Source organism: Pongo abelii, chromosome 19 (genome assembly GCF_028885655.2).
Source record: "Pongo abelii isolate AG06213 chromosome 19, NHGRI_mPonAbe1-v2.0_pri, whole genome shotgun sequence".
In the NCBI taxonomy this organism is placed as follows: domain Eukaryota; kingdom Metazoa; phylum Chordata; class Mammalia; order Primates; family Hominidae; genus Pongo; species Pongo abelii.
Window position 1 is genome coordinate 29497127 of NC_072004.2, and position 16809 is coordinate 29513935.

The 16809-nt window shown below is 47.7% G+C and overlaps 1 protein-coding gene across 6 annotated transcripts in view; it reads left to right on the plus strand.

Moving 5' to 3' along the window:
* Nucleotides 1-16809, plus strand: part of LOC134760535 (protein FAM27L-like) — a 39727-nt gene that overhangs the window by 785 nt on the left and 22133 nt on the right. The window contains exon 1 of one of the 6 annotated variants that reach the window (XM_063718525.1): nucleotides 10909-10996. The exons of the other annotated variants lie outside the window; for them this stretch is intronic. The gene's annotated coding sequence lies outside the window, so the exon portion shown is untranslated. Of the gene's footprint in view, nucleotides 1-10908; nucleotides 10997-16809 lie in introns of those variants that run through there. 6 annotated transcript variants of the gene reach the window in all.

Consider the following 16809-nt stretch of genomic DNA (forward strand, 5'->3'; position numbering starts at 1 on the left):
CTAGCCTAGCAGGTACTTCCCGTCGTGAGGGGGCACTCCTCCATCATCTTCAGATTTCATTCAGGGACAGAGAGTGTGAGCAGCAATATGGTCAGATAGGGGAGAGAACACAATCTGTTGTGGGGTGGATGAGGTCCCACACCTTTACCTGCAAAGAAAGGTGAAGACAGATGAAGGTGCTTCCAACTGCATCCCCTCAATACCTTAATTGCACAAACAGTACACCCATGGCCTGGTGTTCAGGTAGGAGTACTCCAAGGTGCAGGGAACATTTGGAGTGCAAACTGAGGCCATCCTGGCAAACTCCCGATTTGGGGGCTTTCATACCTAGAGCCAAATGGAAGTGTGATGGGTTGATGCTGGGTGGGATGTGGCCACCGCATTTGCCTCTTCTTTTGCTGACTTCCATGTTCCTTGTCGGCCTAGGGTTTCCTGGGGCTGGCTCAACGTCTTACACACTAAATGTTTCCCACTTCACAGAGGACGATCCTCATGAGAATCCATTACATGAGTGTTTTCTTCTAAACGCTGTCACGTTTTAATGACTGGCAGCTGTTATACTTTTACAACCATAAATTCCCATTACATTTGCCAACAAGGAAATTCTCATTCTCCCACTTCTATTGAAGGGCTGCATGATTACTATAGGATGAGTAGCAGGCAGCCATGGCTGGCTTTTGCCTGATAATCTAGGCTCTGTTTCATTTCATCGGCACGTCCTTTCTCATTGTGGAGAGGTTCTTTCATTGGGCTGTTGCTAGATGGGACTGCCTCTCGCCATAAATCTTTTGGCTGCCAGGGATTTCAGGCAGCTAAAGGGACTTCAGGTAGGCAGGCTGCCCTCCAGGTTGTGAGTCGTGGTCTCCTTTTGGGGCTGAGGTTGTTTGCACTTTGCAGGAGCGTTTTGGGTTTTCTGACAGGAATCTTTGAACATTGCTTGGACTCCAGCACAAGTCAGCTCGCTCTCTCAGGCGAGCCTTGATTTTTGTTGGCTTTCATGGAGGGTCAACAGTGCCCGTCAACAGCACTGCTGGCCACCCTTTTCAGGCTTTCAATCACCACAGACAACTTCTGAGACAATGTCTCAACCTCATCTGCAGCCATGAGAGGCCAGTTCGAGGTGTGAGAACACTGCTCCACCTTGGACTTGCATTTGTCATGGTTTCTGCCTTTCCTAGAGATCCTCTGCGAGGCCCGGGATGAAGTAACGCAGTGAGGCCAAGGGCCCGTCCATCTTTTGCTGACACCTGCCTCTGGGGTCTCAGTTTAGATTCCATCACCCAAAGACCCCTCAACAACTCACCAGACTATATTCCAATCCCCATGGGACCTGATTCCTGCAAACAGCCTCTTTCAGGAAGGGTGTCAGAAGAGCAGTTTCCAGCGACCAACTCACACTCTTGAAACGCCTCCTCGTCCAGCGGGACCCGACAACGGAGACGACCCGATGGGTCCCTAAGGTCAAGACTTTTAGGGTCCCGCAGTGGGTTATGTCAAGCAGTCTTTTTCCCGATACCAGGCCGGCTCTGCCTGTACCATTTTCTTCTGCTTGGGCAGGCTGACAGCTCTGACAGTCCGGTGCTCCGGCCTGCCTCGCTAATGCGCATGCGCTAGTTTCAGGGCACCAGGCCTGAGCTGTGAGCTCTGGCTAGCATCACGATGAATGCCACTGTTGCCTAATGACAAATCCCTGCGGCTTACCTGGGAAGGAGACCACCGTGGAGGTGCGAAGGCGGTGGACTCTCGCCTGTCTTCTCCGTGGGATCCACAGGATAGTCCGACGATCCTAGGAGAGGGCAGATGTGAACGAGCCTGAAGAAACGTAAGGCAGAGCCCCAGGACTAAACCACGAAATCTCTAAGGATCCTAAAGGATCTGCAGGATGCCTCCGGCCTGCCTAGTCGTTGTAAGGGTGAGTCTTTTTGAAACTTGCCCCACTTTGATTTCTAGGTATAGCCCCCTGTTTTCCACGGGGTTGCTGTCTCCCACGTGGGGCTTCCTTCAGAACCACCCAGCCTCAGAAGCTGCCGGGCTGTGTGTTTCTGAGGGAGTGTTGCAAGTGTTGGATGTCTGCGTGTGTGTGTGACTTTGTGTATGTGTGTGCGTGTGTGTGTGCCTGTGTGTGTGCGCGCCTGTAAGTGGAGTCGGCTTAAATGAATGTGGCTAACGCACTACAGATTTTTTTCCTCCACCTTTTGGTAGCCTATCTGTGTGGCTTTGTGTGGGCTGTGGGACCCCATGTCCTTTGTGTTTCCGTGGTTCCTGAATCCGCGATGAATTGGGAGGCTGGCTGAGACCAGCCGGGGTTTAAGTCACCTCCCCCTGCAAAGGAGCCAACCTTCTAGAAAGAAAAGGACCACACTACACCCAAGAACAGACAACTCCCAGTGCTTCATTATCCTGTGGCCAACCCAGAGCCAGACCCTAGCAGTCCTGTTCACAGAGCTCCTTGAATTTACCTCGGATTGGGTTTCCAGCCAAGCAGGTGCTTCCCATCGTGAGGGGGACACTCCTCCCTTGTATCGGGATTACATTTAGGGATGGAGAGTGTGAGCAGCAATAAGGTCAGGTAGGGGAGAGGATACAATCTGGTGAGGTGTGGATGGGGTCCTGCACCTTCACCTGCAAAAAAGATGCAGACAGATGACACAGAAGGTGCTTCCATGTCCATCCTCGCATTCCCTTCATTACAAAGGCAGTCCACACATAGCCCGGTGCCCAGTTGGGAGCACTCCAACGTGCAGGGAACAGCTGGAGTGCAAACTTGGGTCATTCTGGTCAGCTCCCGATTTGGGCTTTCATTCCACTTGAGATTGGGATGGATGGATGCCGGGTGGAATGTGGCCTCTGCACTGGCCTCCTATTTTCCTGGCTTTCACTTCCTTTCTCAGGGTCTTGGCTTGTTCTTTCGCCCAAAGGGAGTGGGGTGGACAGATTACCTCTGAACCTTGGGTGCCTTTGATTTCTTTCTTTGTAATTGATGTCATTACAATGAACATTGATTCCTGCCATGTGCCAGGCCTGAGTCCTGGATGCCCAGAGGAAGGAGGCACCGTTCCCCTGAGCCTGCTAATAGGTCTTCCATCCACCCTTCTCATTATAATGCAGAGTTCAGGTTTTGAGACTAGGAAAACGTGAATTTGACTCCACTGGGTCACCTGCCAGCTGCTGACAGCCACTTAATTCCTCCAGGCCCAACATCCCTATATGTAAGCACAATACACAATTAGGGTTGCTGTGAGCCTTATGCAAGGGGAGACTTGGACGTGCTTGGCAGCAGCAGGTGGTCTACCCAGACTCTCTGGGTAGGCCTTGGTCTGCTTCCCTCCAGGTCTGTGCCACCTTCACTCAGGCTCCTGCAGAGGCAGCCCGTCACCTTGTGACCAGGCTGGAAAACAGCAACTGGCAGGAGGGCATGGGGACTAAGCGGGTCCCTGTCTCGAGCCCCTGCCAGTCGGCCAGGCAGCATCTCTGGGATGGGTGGCTGGATGCCAGTGCTCTTGTCCTGGCACCCCTCTGTTTCCTGCACTGGCTCGTGGTGGCAGACTTCCAGGCCTCTCCACATTCTCTGTCCTGGTGATGGTGGGAGTGTCTGCCCCTCTGAAAGGTGTCCCTGGAGGTTGGGAAATGGCCATGCCCTTTGAACCTCATTTCTGGCCCAGGGTCTGGCTCAGACAGAGTGCACGGGGTGTGTGTTGAGGAGGGTGGAGGAGTGGCAGCCCTTTACCTATGAGCCAGTGCTCTGCAGGTCTGCTCAAGGGCCAACATCCCAGGGCCCAGGCCCTAAGATGAACGCGGCATCCCAGGTCCCAGCATCTTCTGAGAAGACATCATCCCAGTACCAGGGTGCCTGTTGGATAGTGCCTCTGCCCATCTTTCCTCTGTCTCCCAGCAGGTTCATGGTTGCAGTGGCCTGTGCGGGAGGGGTGCAGGTGATGGGGCCAGGGACTTTTGCAGGAAGGAACTAGGACATTGGCCAAAGAGGCTGCTCCCTGAGCCCAATTGTGTCCCTAATTTACTATGTGACCTCCACAAGTCATTCAGCATCTCTGGTCCTGTTTCCCACACCCTCACCCCGACTATGTGATGAGTACAATAATACCACAGTCCCTGTGACTGTGTTTTATTCAGGAGTCAGCTGTGGGCCTCTCTGACACTCCATCCCCAAGAAAGTCCAGTGTCGGGAGTTAGTTGGACCTCCACCCCTGATCTTATATTTTCCAGCAGCATTTTGGGAAGGAATAGCCTGAAAGGTGAGCCTGCCTGTTATCTCCTCAGAGGGTTCAGGAAAAGCTGGCCCTCTCTATCCCCTTTCCCCAGCATGATCCTCCAGGTCCATTCACCTAATCATTAGGCATGAACTAATTGAACACCTGCCAAGACCCGGGTGAGCTTTTACATCTAGAGAGAACTAAGACACAGCCATGGTCCTGGGGGTCTCACCCTCTTAGATGGGAGGCCAGCAGGAGAGGACATGTGGGTCGGGTTCAAGAGTGGAGTAGGGAGTTGCAAGTGGCTAGTGCCCATCTGGGCATGGTCTCATGGGCCCTTGCCAGGAATGTGCATGCCATCCTCTGGCCATTGTAAGGCTTTTAGCAGAGAAGGGAGTGGGATTGAGAAAAAAAATTCCCCATGGCCAGGGCTGCAAGAATGGCTAAGGTCCTTGGTGGTACCATGGGCATGTGGCAATGACTGGAGGTTTTGAGAAGTAGAGTAGGCAAGGTCTGGTGGTGAAGGGGCATCTATGGGAAATCAGACCAAGTTCTAGCTTCCCAGTTTGCACTCATGGGCAGACAGTGGTGCTATTTACTGAGGGGAGATGACTTGAGGAAGAGTAGGATGGAGGAAACACCGGGCCTGCCTGAAGGTAGATGCCAGACAAAGGGAGGAAAAGAGAAGCCTGAGAGGAAGCAGCAGGCACAGATCAAGGAGGAGAAGCACAAGAGTGCTGGCCCAAAGGGCAAGAAGTGTCCAGAAGAAGGGGGCTACAGAAAGGTCAAGTTAGATAAAGGCCATAGTACACCTATCCAATGTGGCCACCAGAAGCCCAGCTGGTCAAGGGTGTTGCTGAAGGCAGAGGACAGTGGGTCAGGAGTGAAGGTGAGGATGCGGATCGAGAGTGTAGACAACAGGCAGAAGGGGAGAGAGATGGTGTGGATAGACGGGGTGTAGGGTCATAGATGGAAATATCCCCAAGTTTAGGTGGATGGGCAGGAGATCATTGCTGAGAAGGGATCTCGTAAGAAAGGAGAGGTGGAGCAGAACAGAGGGGGCAATGATGTGAGGGTGGCAGTGACACAGGGTAATTGGGGAGTGTGTGGGGACACCTGTCTGTTGGGCATCGGCTCATGGCTTAGGGCAGGCTACTGGGCAAGCCCACAGACCCCTAGAAGAGAGGAGCTCCTGCCATGTATGGCGCAGTCTTGTCATTCACCATGCACTCTAATTTCACATATTGAGTACTTCGTATGTACTGGTCACTGTGTTGGACACAGGGGACATAAAATATGATAAGACACAGTCCCAAAGGGGCTAAGAGTACTGTGGCCTCTTACTCAAAGGCTTGAACCCAGGGTTAAGCTTCTAACAAGTTGGAAGGCAGACATAGGCACCTCCATTTGCCTTGAGTACAAACAGATGTTCAGAGAGGTTTAGTGACTGGCCGAAGGTCACGCTGCCAGGAAATGGCTGTGTCCAGGACAGTTCCAGGTCTCCTGCCCATAAAACCCACCCAGGCCACCGGGTTCAGTTTCAGCCAGGTGGCCTTCAGGGTTGACCACGCTGTTCGACTCGGCAAGAAGAATGCAAGCCAAAGGCAAGCACGTGCTCATTCTTCTGAGCATCCTCTGTGTGCCCAGCCCTGTTGTGGGCATGGGAAGGAAGGAAGGAGACAGGAATTCCAAATTGTGACCTTGCCATCTGCAGCTGAGGGTGTAGTTGGAGAATTTGATGTCCCAGGAGAGGGATGTCTCCTGTTCCCTGGCTGCCTAGGAGAGGGCAGAAAGCAAGCTCTCTTGAAGGAGAGAGAGGGTGGCAAGGGGAAGGTAAGCAGGGACAACTCTTCCCCTCCCTCAAAGGAGGCCACTCAGGAATCCCAGGGAAGCCAGGCAAAAGCCTGTGGAATAAAGGGGCCTCTGAGCCTCCTCCCCACTGCTGTGGTCCTGACTCGGGGATTTCAGGGTGCAGTCATCATTCCCACCTCAATAGGGGAAAGCCCAGGATGGTGGAGCCTGGCTGCTGCAACTTCTTGTACAAGCAGCTCTGGAGGCCCCACATCTGAGCTGGCAGCCCGGACTGGAAGGAGCTGGGAGCCCTTGTTCCTCCTCCTCTTGTGGGAACTGTGAGTGAGCCCTCACCCATGAAGGACCAGGAGAGGGCCGCAGCAGTTTCCTCACTCTCTCCCCTCCCTCCTGAACTTCTACCTGGACCTCCCCTTCCCCCATCCTGTAACCCATCCGGTGACCCCTCCTCTCTGGATCCAGGCCCTGCACCCACTTCCTAGGTCAAACTCCAAGGGCAGCCCAAAGTCGCTGTGATTGAGAGAAAGAAACTGGCTTCAGGACAGACCCATCTGTTCTACTCCAGGGCCAGCTGGGGGCCTTTTGAAAGGGAAGCTGGTATCAGCAGGAAGCTGAAGCCAGGTTGAGGGGACTCCAGCGAGTCCCCTTGCCTGTACTTCCTCCTACAGCAACTCCCCCACCCCCAAGCTGGAGAAGCCTCCCTGGGGTGGTTCAGCTGGATTACGCCTGGCCCAACCTTTCCCTCCCCAGACTCACCTGCTGACCCAGGCTGACCCAGAAGCCCCGCTGCCTGTCTAGTGTCTGACCTCTGAGAGAGCAGGTTCTTGGGTCTCCCTCCATCTTCACTTCACATTCCTGTCCACCAAGAGCTCTCTCCATCCACCCCTCCCTTCCTTTCAGGTGCCATGGTCCTCTGGGGATCTCCCTGAAGGCTACACCTCTTATTCACCTCTTAGTCCCTGGCTCCCTGCAGCCTGCAGGGGCCTGAGATGGACCAGGACAAGCTCATCTGCCCTGTCGCATCTTTCCCCAGCCACAGCAGTTGCCCTCATTCTAGATGGATTTTCTCTGCCCTTCCTAGAGCTGACTGTGTCCAGTAGAGGGAGGGTGGGCATTAGTCTGGAATGCCAGCCTAGATGGATGGTCAGTGCCAGGCTCTGGGGCATAGGAAAGACCTTGGTCATGACCAGGGGTAGCTGATCACCAGGAATGCAGTTGGGGCTCCATGCCCGAATGCCAGGGAAACTCAGAGCTGGATCTGGGCCACGGAGTGAGGGGACAGTGGCTGTTGGTTTATATTGAGGGGAAGATGGGGCTGACAGGACTAAGGCCCTGGGGCTGAAGGGCATAGGAGCTCTTGCTAAAATTTAGGAGGCTCTGTTTGAAGGAATCTAGTGTTGATAGAATTTCCAGAGCTGCTGCCTGGGCCAGGTAAGACCCACGGGACCCTTCTCTCCAGCTTAGGCTCCCAATGGGTGCCCACCCTGTTTCATCACCTTCTCCTAGCTAGAGGTCCCCTATGAGGCATGAAGGTGGTGGGGCAGAGGCCCCTGTCAAGGCCTTCATGTCTGCCTGGGGGCTGGACAACCTGGCTGGAGAAAGGAAGCCGAGGTAGCAGAAGGGCCTGCCTGAAGATCCTCTGAGCCTTCCTCCTCCTTTTCTACTCCTTGGCCCAGGTGGTTGTATAAGTTACTATTCACCCCTATAAAAATTGTTTAACTCCATCACAAATATTTGGATAATGGGGGAAATCTCAATCTAATTACTGTTAGCATTTTGGTTTCTTTTCATTTATTCTCCTTCCTATGTGTGTGTCTTGGGGAGTTCCCATAGGGGCATCACAGAGTACTGATGATTGTGCATTCTGCTTTTTCACTTACCGTATTCACCTAGTCAGCCAGTGTCAGCTGCTGTACCAGGCACTAGGAACCAATAAAAAAGTGTGATTCCTACACTCAGGTAGCTTCTTGTCCAGGACAGAATGGCCATCAAATCCAGTTAGGATGTGGTATGCAGATATGATATCATATGGTTATGATATGATACAGTACATCTTCAAGGAGCTGTGTCAGGGACATGATGGAGAAGCCACTCTCCCAGGATCTTGTCAGCAAGAGGGAAATCCAGGAGTGCTTCCCAGAGGAGGAAGATGTTGACAGAGGTGAATTCTAAAGGTTTCTACAGTTCCTTCTCATGAAACCGTCTGGACCTGGTGCTTTTTTCAGTGGCAGATTTTTTTCTCATCAATGGTAATTAAGTTTCTACTCATTGTTTAGTTCATTAGGGGCACTTTATATTTTACCAGGAAAGCATTCATTTTCTCCAAATGTGTAAAGTCTCCACTTTTAAAATTTATTATGAATTTCTTTGTGGCCAAACAAATGATTTTTCTCAGATTTTCATAGATATAGAAAAAATGTATATTTTCTATTTAAGGGATATAAGGTCCCATATATACCAAATCAAGTTTTTGGTTATTCAAACTTTCACTTCTTTTGTATCCTTTGAGGGAGGAGGCTTTTACTCTAGTTCTAACAGAGATTTAGCCTTCCACTCAAATTTTCTCTATAAATCTCTTCTTTTACTAGTTTTTGCTTTTTATATTTACTGTGATGCTGTGGGGAGCATGCAGATTTTGAGTGTTCTCTGTAATTTTCTCTATAAATCTCATCTTTTACTAGATTTTGCTTTTTGTATTTACCGTGATGCTGTTGGGAGCATGCAGATTTTGAGTGTTCTCTCATTACAAATTGTGCCTATCATTACACGGTGTCCCTCTTTATCCCATTTCAGTGCTTAACCTTAAATTCCACCCCTCTATTATTATTATGGCCGCTCTTGATTTTACTTTAGCTTTTGTGCTTTCCTGGTATCTCTTGGCATTCTTTTATTTTCTACCATTATCATTGTTTAAGTGTTTTTCTTGTATATATACATCACTGGGTTTTTTTGTTGGTGATGGTGTTGATTGAGACAAGGTCTTGTTCTGTTGCCCTGGCTGGAGTGCAGTGGCACCATCACAGCTTACTTCAGCATTGGCCTTCTAGTTTGAGGTGATCCCCCCACCTCAGCCTCTACAGTAGCTGGGACTACAGGCATGCACTGTTACACCCAGCTAATTTTTTGTATTTTTTTTTCTTTTGGAGAGATGGGGATCTCACCATATTGCCCAGTTATCACTGTATTTTTAAACCCAAGCTGACCTTTGTCTTTCAATGGGAATTCATGTGTTCACATTTCATTAAATAATTGATCTACTGTAGTTGATTTTATTTCTTTTGGCTTATTTTACATTTATTGGTTTACCTTGTGGGTTTTTTTCCTCTGGTTATTGATCACTCCAGTTATTAATTTCCTTTTTCTTCCCTTGTTACTCTTTCCATTTCATTATTGGCTTCTACCCCTTCTCTGGAGTTCCTAATCAAACACATATTCTTTAGCATGTGATTCCATGGGGATTTTTTTTCTCAGCACTGTCATCTGGAGCTCCAACCTGTTGGTCTATAGACTCAGGTCTTTCTTTATGCTTCAGTAAATCTATGTGTTGTTTGATTTGATTGTCATTTTTGTTGTTGTTATTGTTGTTTATTTTCTCTCTTCCCCTTTCTCCTTTCTTCTCTCTCCCTTTTTCCTTTTTCTTTCCCTTCTCTTCTCTCTCTTCTCTTCGTTCTCTTCTCTTCTTCTCTCTTCTCTCCCTCCCCTCTCCTCCCCTTTTCTCCCTTCTCTCATCTTCTTTTCTTTTCTTTCACAGGATCTCAGTCTGTTACACATGCTGGAGTGCAGTAGTGCAATCATAGTTCATTGCAGCCTCAACCTCCCAGACTCAAGCATTTCTCCCAACTCAGCCTCCTCAGTAGCTGGGACTACAAGTGCATGCAACAACACTTGGCTAATTTTTGTATTTTTTGTAGAGACAGGGTCTCACTGTGTTACTCAGGTTGGTCTCAAGCTCCTGGGGTCAAGCGATCCACCCACCTCAGCCTCCCAAAATGTTGGGATTACAGGCATGGGTCACCATGCCCAGGTCATTTAATCTTAGTTTTTGTGTTAATCATTTAACCTTCATCATTCCTCAAATCTCTCTTTAAAAATACCTTATAAAGATGTAAATCACTATAACTCCTATGTCTCTTCAACTTTTTTATATAAAGTGACAACTCCAAATACATCTTTCCATTTAATGTTATTTAATAAAAACCATTCTATTTTTAAGATAATATCTCCATTTGGCCATAAAACAATATATCTAGAAACAAAGTGTGAGCTTCAAAGAAACAATGATCTACTGTTTCTATCAACTTTTTACTATCCATAATCCCTTTGCTTCCCATCTACCTCAAACAAATTGAAGTTAATTATCAACTTGAAATTTCTAGAGCTTATGCAACTTCAATTCATTTCTTTCCCTTGATATATTCAACTCTACTGCCAAAATTACAACCTTTGTTAAATGCAACTGTCTGTGTGTCTAATCCTTGCCAGCACCCATGCAGCTGAACATGCCCAAAAGAACAATATAGCAATGATTTTCAACATTTTATATCCAGGCCAGAACTCTCCCCTGAGTTTCAGATTTATATATTTAAATGCTTACTTAACATCTCCAATTAACTACTTAATGGAAATCCCAAAATTAATATATCCATAACTGTCAAATTCTTCACCTACATCATCTCTCATTTTACAAAAATTCCATTTTTTCCTAATGAATATTTACCGTGTTCATCATTTTCCTCAAATGTTTCCTCAAAGTGGTGCCTACCTTAATCGTATTACTAAAAGTTTTTCTAAGCACTTCCTTTTTCTGCCCTGCTTTGTTTTCCTCCTTAGAACCACCTGATGCACTGTATATTTTACTAATACACAGTTTGTTTCTCTTACCTGCTAGAATATAAATTATATAAGACCAGCGATTTTTTACATCATGTTTACTTTCCAATGCCGTACCAAGATCAGTACCCGACACTGAAACAAAGGTAGATTATTCAATTTTTTTAAATGTGTTCTGTGGATTACTAGAACTGCAAAACTCACTTCAATAAGTCTACGACAGTTAAAAAATACATTCATGACACCTTATCTTCTTGGGGAATTACAGTGATTACTAGTCTTTAAAAGTAAGAAGACATAAACTTCAGTTTGAAACCAGGACTCATCATCCCACAGTTAGAGTTGGACTTCTTTGTGTGTTCAGGGACTACAGAGAGGTCAGGGGTGTTGGCCTCAGCCTCTTGGACAAGGGAAGCGGGCACCTTATGAGCTCAGGACCCCTGTCCCTAGCCTGGATGATGGCAGAGTCTGGCTCAGCCAGGTCCCTGGCCTGCAGAAAGCCAGTGGCACCAGGTGAACAAGCCCAGCTCAGTGACTGCCTGGAGCAGGTGTGGGGCAGCCAGACCCAGTGGGTGTGGGCTTGGGAGCCTAGCCGCAGAGGATAAGCAGGACAGGGGCAGTCAGACAGCCCTTAGAAGGCCTCCGCCCCTGAGCTGCAGGAAGAGATCCCCTCATCCAGCTCCTCCCCAGGGGCCCACTCTGGATCAACAGGAAATTGTAGCCCCTGATGTGGTTGTGCATAACTGGACAGATGGGAGACACACAGCTGAAGGCCATGTTGATAACCGCCTGCTGGTATCCCAGTTTGACATCCCAGTACCACATATCGCTGAAATGCCAGGTCACCACATCACCAACGGTCAAGTCGATATGAACTGTTGATTGTTGACGAGTCCCAGGATCTTTTCTGCTCTTGAGCCTGACCATGAGGTAGTAGATGCCAAAGTCAGGCAAGGATTGCCAGGCCTGATGGAGGCACAACTGGGCCTGGTCGGCAAGAGCCAGGCCACATTCTGGGGGCTTCCAGGATCCGTGGGATGAGCTGCTTGGCCTTGAACTTTTGTGGAAGTGCAGGGTTGGGGTGTGGAGGGAGTACCAAGACCACAGAGGCTGAGGCCCCTGACAACGGCGCCACTGCCCTGGGGGTGGTTGCCGAACCCGGTGCCTGTCTGCTGGAAGGCCTGCATCTCGCTGGCGGCTGTTCGCTGCAAGGTGCAGCCCCTCCTGGGAAGCCAGTGGCAGCCCCTGCAGCATGCACTCGGCTGCTCCTGCCTCGCAGGTGGGGGTCGCTTGCCTCGGGTGAGTTGGATGCAGAACTTGCAGCCAGAGATGCTAACACCAGAAATGCCCTCACAGCCCTTGAGGTTGAGCTGCCGAGGGTGTGGGGTGGGTGTCCACTGGGGCGTGGCCTGGCTCTCATGGCAGGATTGCATGTCTTGCTTGAACAACTCCCAGTGCTGGCCTCAGCCCTTCAGGGTGAGCTTCTGGGGCTGGGAGATTTGGGGACACTCCTTGACTTCTGTGACAGTGGCCAGGCTTCCAGCCCGTCTGTGGGTACCTAGCCCTCCAGCTTCTCCTCCAGGCTGCTGCGGGCTGCGTCCAGGCCATTCAGCCGGGTATCCACAGCTGGCTTGCCCATCTCCCCTCTCTGAGACAGCCTGTTTCCATAGGACTGCAGGGATGAGACACCATCAACCCCTCCTAGATGCAGCCCACCCCTCCAGCAGCAGATCTCACTGAGCGGCTCGCACAGCGGGATCCAAGCCGTAGAAATCTTGGGGCTGAAAGCACGGCCAGAGGCGCCTGGCCCTGGCGTCCCGTTAAATGAGGCACGGCAGGTACCAGAGCCCGCTGTGCAGCAGGGATTCGTCCAACGGGCGTTGGGCCCTGGCGGGCGAGGGAGGGTCGGGCAGCGTCGGTCACCGGCTCGGCAGGTGGTCGCAGGCCTTGGTTGGCCACTGTCCCAGAAGTGAGCCAGCCTCCCCGGAAGAGCGCTGGAGCGAAGCTCCCCGCTAGGACCACCTTGGTCAGGTTGCACACCTCCTCGTCTGACTCCTTCTAGTCTCAGGAGCTGGAGTGGGGCTGGAGGCAAGTGAGCCCCACCTGCGGGGCAGGAGCAGCTGAGTGCATGCTGCAGGGGCTGCCACTGGCTTCCCAGGAGGGGCTGAACAGTGCAGGGAACAGCCATCAGCGAGATGCAGGCCACCCTTGGCCTTTCAGGAGACAGGCGCGGGACTCGGGCAACCACCCCCAGGGCCTTGGCGCCTCCATCAGGGGCCTCAGCTTCTGTGGCCTTGGTGCTCAGGAACTGGAGTGAGGCCAGCTCAGGGACGCCTGGCACTGTGGAGGCTGTAGGTGGCGGCTGCGGTCCAGAAGCACTGACGAAAGCGCCTTGATAGATCAAGTCAAAATGTTACTGAGGGCCGGGCGCGGTGGCTCATGCCTGTAATCCCAGCACTTTGGGAGGCCGAGGCGGGCGGATCACGAGGTCAGGAGATCGAGACCATCCTGGCTAACACGGTGAAACCCCGTCTTCACTAAAAATACCAAAAAAATTAGCTGGGCGCCATGGCGGGCGCCTGTAGTCCCAGCTACTCGGGAGGCTGAGGCAGGAGAATGGCGTGAACCCGGGAGGCAGAGCTTGCAGTGAGCCGAGATTATGCCACTGCAGTCCGGCCTGGGCGAAAGAGCAAGACTCCGTCTCAAAAAAAAAAAAGGTGTTATTGAGAAGGCCAGTTCATTCTCTAGGATGCCAGTGGCAAACAAACATGAGGACGACCAGGGAGACGAGGATTTTGAGTGCTTACTTTATAAAGTGTCTATAATATCTGCAGCAGAAGAACTTAATGGCAAGTTGGTCAGAAGATAAGCCTGGAAATCTTAAATGTCCTATACTCATTTTTAATTATATTGTATGTTACATACTCTTTGGGGCAAGAATGATGGAGATTATGTGAAGTGGAATAAGGGCTTTCCCTCTCTGTTTGCTTCAGACCACTTCTTTGTTACCATTATCACAATTGGTACAGTTAGCTGGGTGTTGTGCTAAACACATTAAAGACATGTTATTGAATACCCATTTTAACCATATGGGATAGGTTTTATTAACAGGGTGTGAATATGGTTCAAACAATTTACCCAGAGTATGTAATGGATTAGCCAATACTAGTCTGTTTTCCTCTCAAGCCCTCTTTATTATTATATATTCTTCCCATGAGAGACCAGAAGATGCCTAAAGAAAGGAATCGAGGGAGCAGAAGACATTTTGTGAGGAGGAGATATTTGAATGGTACTTGAGTATAAGTTGCTACACGGTTGTGTGCTATGACATCTATCCACAAATAACCCAGTTTTCCCCATAAAACCTTCAACCAACTTTCATATCTCAATTTTCCTTTGAAGTATTCCTCTTAGTGTTGAAGTATGAAAATTTGCTCCACAGTAAACTGCAGAGATAAACAGAGATGGCTATGGAAATACTACAACTACTATTAAGGAAGATGGCTATTTGCCTTTAGTATAAATTGAGTCAATGAGATGCATAAATATTATTTCCAATATCAGTGAATATTTGCCTAAGACATAATTTATTATTATTATTTCCATTTTTAATTTGTAGATACCATTGTACATATCGTGTACAATATGATATTTTAAAGTATATATATTGTGGAATGATTAAATCTAGCTAATGAACATATGCATTGCCTTACATACCTTTTTTGTGGTGAGAATACAACAATTTTAAATATTTGTCCAATTCACATTTGGAAAATACAATTAAAATAAGTTTAAAATGCCTATAATTCACAGTGCAGTCATAAAAATTGAACCGATGAAACACACTAAAGTCATTTAAATGTATCCTAACTTATTGTTCTTGATCATATAGTAAAACATCATCAAAATATAGTCTCTATTGTTTTAGAATTTGATTTCTTAGATCTGGTCATAATTATGCTGTATAGATAAAACTCTGTGGTCTAAACGGATTTGAAGTCAGAAACTTGCACTGCCAAAACAACACTGTGTGTTATCAGCTCTGCCTCAATTTGCAAATCACATAAGCTTTCTGAACTCCATTTTATTCATTTGGGAAATGAGATCAATACACTAAATATTTCAGTTAATGCAAAGTAGAATACAAAAAGAACCACACTCTAGTTCCATTCCACGTGAGCACTTCATCTATTTCCCTCCAGAAATCACCTGTACACCATAGGAAAGTAAATTCATACCCTTCTAGTTAACAGTGTGAGAATGTAAGTTTAAAGCATGTTTGACTAAGGAAACTTAATCATAATAAAATGGTTTAATTTCCCTGAGCATGAAATATTCTCCACAAGAAATGGCATGCTATGTTTAATTGGTTCTGGGAATGATTATCCTATATTAGTCACTTTCATATTGGTGTCCCCTAGAGTGGAAAATAAATAAGTCAGTGATTGCACTTCTGCATGTCCATCTTCTGCCAAGACATTTTGCTGATGTGCAGTGTCTGCAGCTTCCCATTTCTTGGCTAAGTTCAAGCTTTGTTAGTTTAGTGCTTAGGAAAGCCTCATGTTCTTACAGAAATCCTTTTGCTCTCATTACTTTTTGTGATGTTATGGACAATAATTTGCCTTGGGAGCATACAATTGATTCCAACAGTTGCCAATGTGGGGGAGGGGGGTGTCAAAAGGTGGGCTTTTTCAATGTCAATTTTAACCCAGCAGCAATTTCTGCAGTTGCAAATAATTCTATTTTCTTTCTGGTCACTTAAGTTCTGTCAAATTAAATTGGTGTTCAAAACTCATAGCACAGTTTTGCTTTTTTATTACTACATCTGCAATTTGATTAGTGTGATATATTTTCATATATGAGTGAATATCAATTAAAGGCGATGAACATTTATAGGTAACTTTTTCAGCCATAGAGGTTAGTAATTTTAATGTGTAAACCATCTGAATTCATACTGCAACCATATTTTTGTAACATAAGCAAATGTAGATTAAATAAGTTTTATTAGTATTTTAAATGTAATAAAATTATTTTCGGCTGGCTGCAGTGGCTCACGCCTGTAATCCCAACACTTTGAGATGCCAAGGTGGGTGGATCACCTGAAGTCACTAATTCAAAACCAGCCTGGCCAACATGGCAAAATGCCGTCTCTACTAAAAATACAAAATTAGCCATGCATGGTGGCGCATGCCTGTAATCCCAGCTACCCGGGAGGCTGAGGCAGGAGAATAGCTTGAACCCGGGAGGCAGAGGTTGCAGTGAGCTGAGATCGTGCCATTGCACTCCAGCCTGTTCAACAAGAATGAAACTCCTTTATGAAAGTATTTTCTTGAAATATTAAAATATAATTTAATGTATCATTAACACCATATGCCCATTAAAAGGTTGTGTTAAATAACTATAATATTACTGAGAATAACTTATGTTTCAGACATTTCACTTACATCATTTAAATCAGACTTCCTAATAACCCACGTATAAACCTTGGTATGAAGTAACTGATCCTGAGAGATGTAAATTATCTTCCCAAATTCATGCATTTATTAAGTTTATCATCTGAGTTTTCTGACACTATATGTAACATTTTTTTCTCCATACCACGTTGGTTCCTTGCATTCCAAAGCTCTTGAAGAACACTGAAAGAAGTCAATGGCCTTCATCTGCATTTCAACCAACAATGCTACAATCACCCTTGTTCACAGTCCTGTCTTCATACAAAAAGAAATGTTTCCATTAGTTTCCAGCATCATCTCACATAGTTATCATTTTGGTTTAGAACACTAATCCACTCTCAGAATTTCTCAAAAATACATTAAGTTGCTAACAATAGTCAGCACATTGCACAATAGATCTCTTGAATTTTACTCCTTCTCTCTGACTATAGTTGTGTATCCTTTGACCAACATCTACCAAACTCCATTCCCAACCACACTAGCTGCTGGCAAAAAAACATTTTACT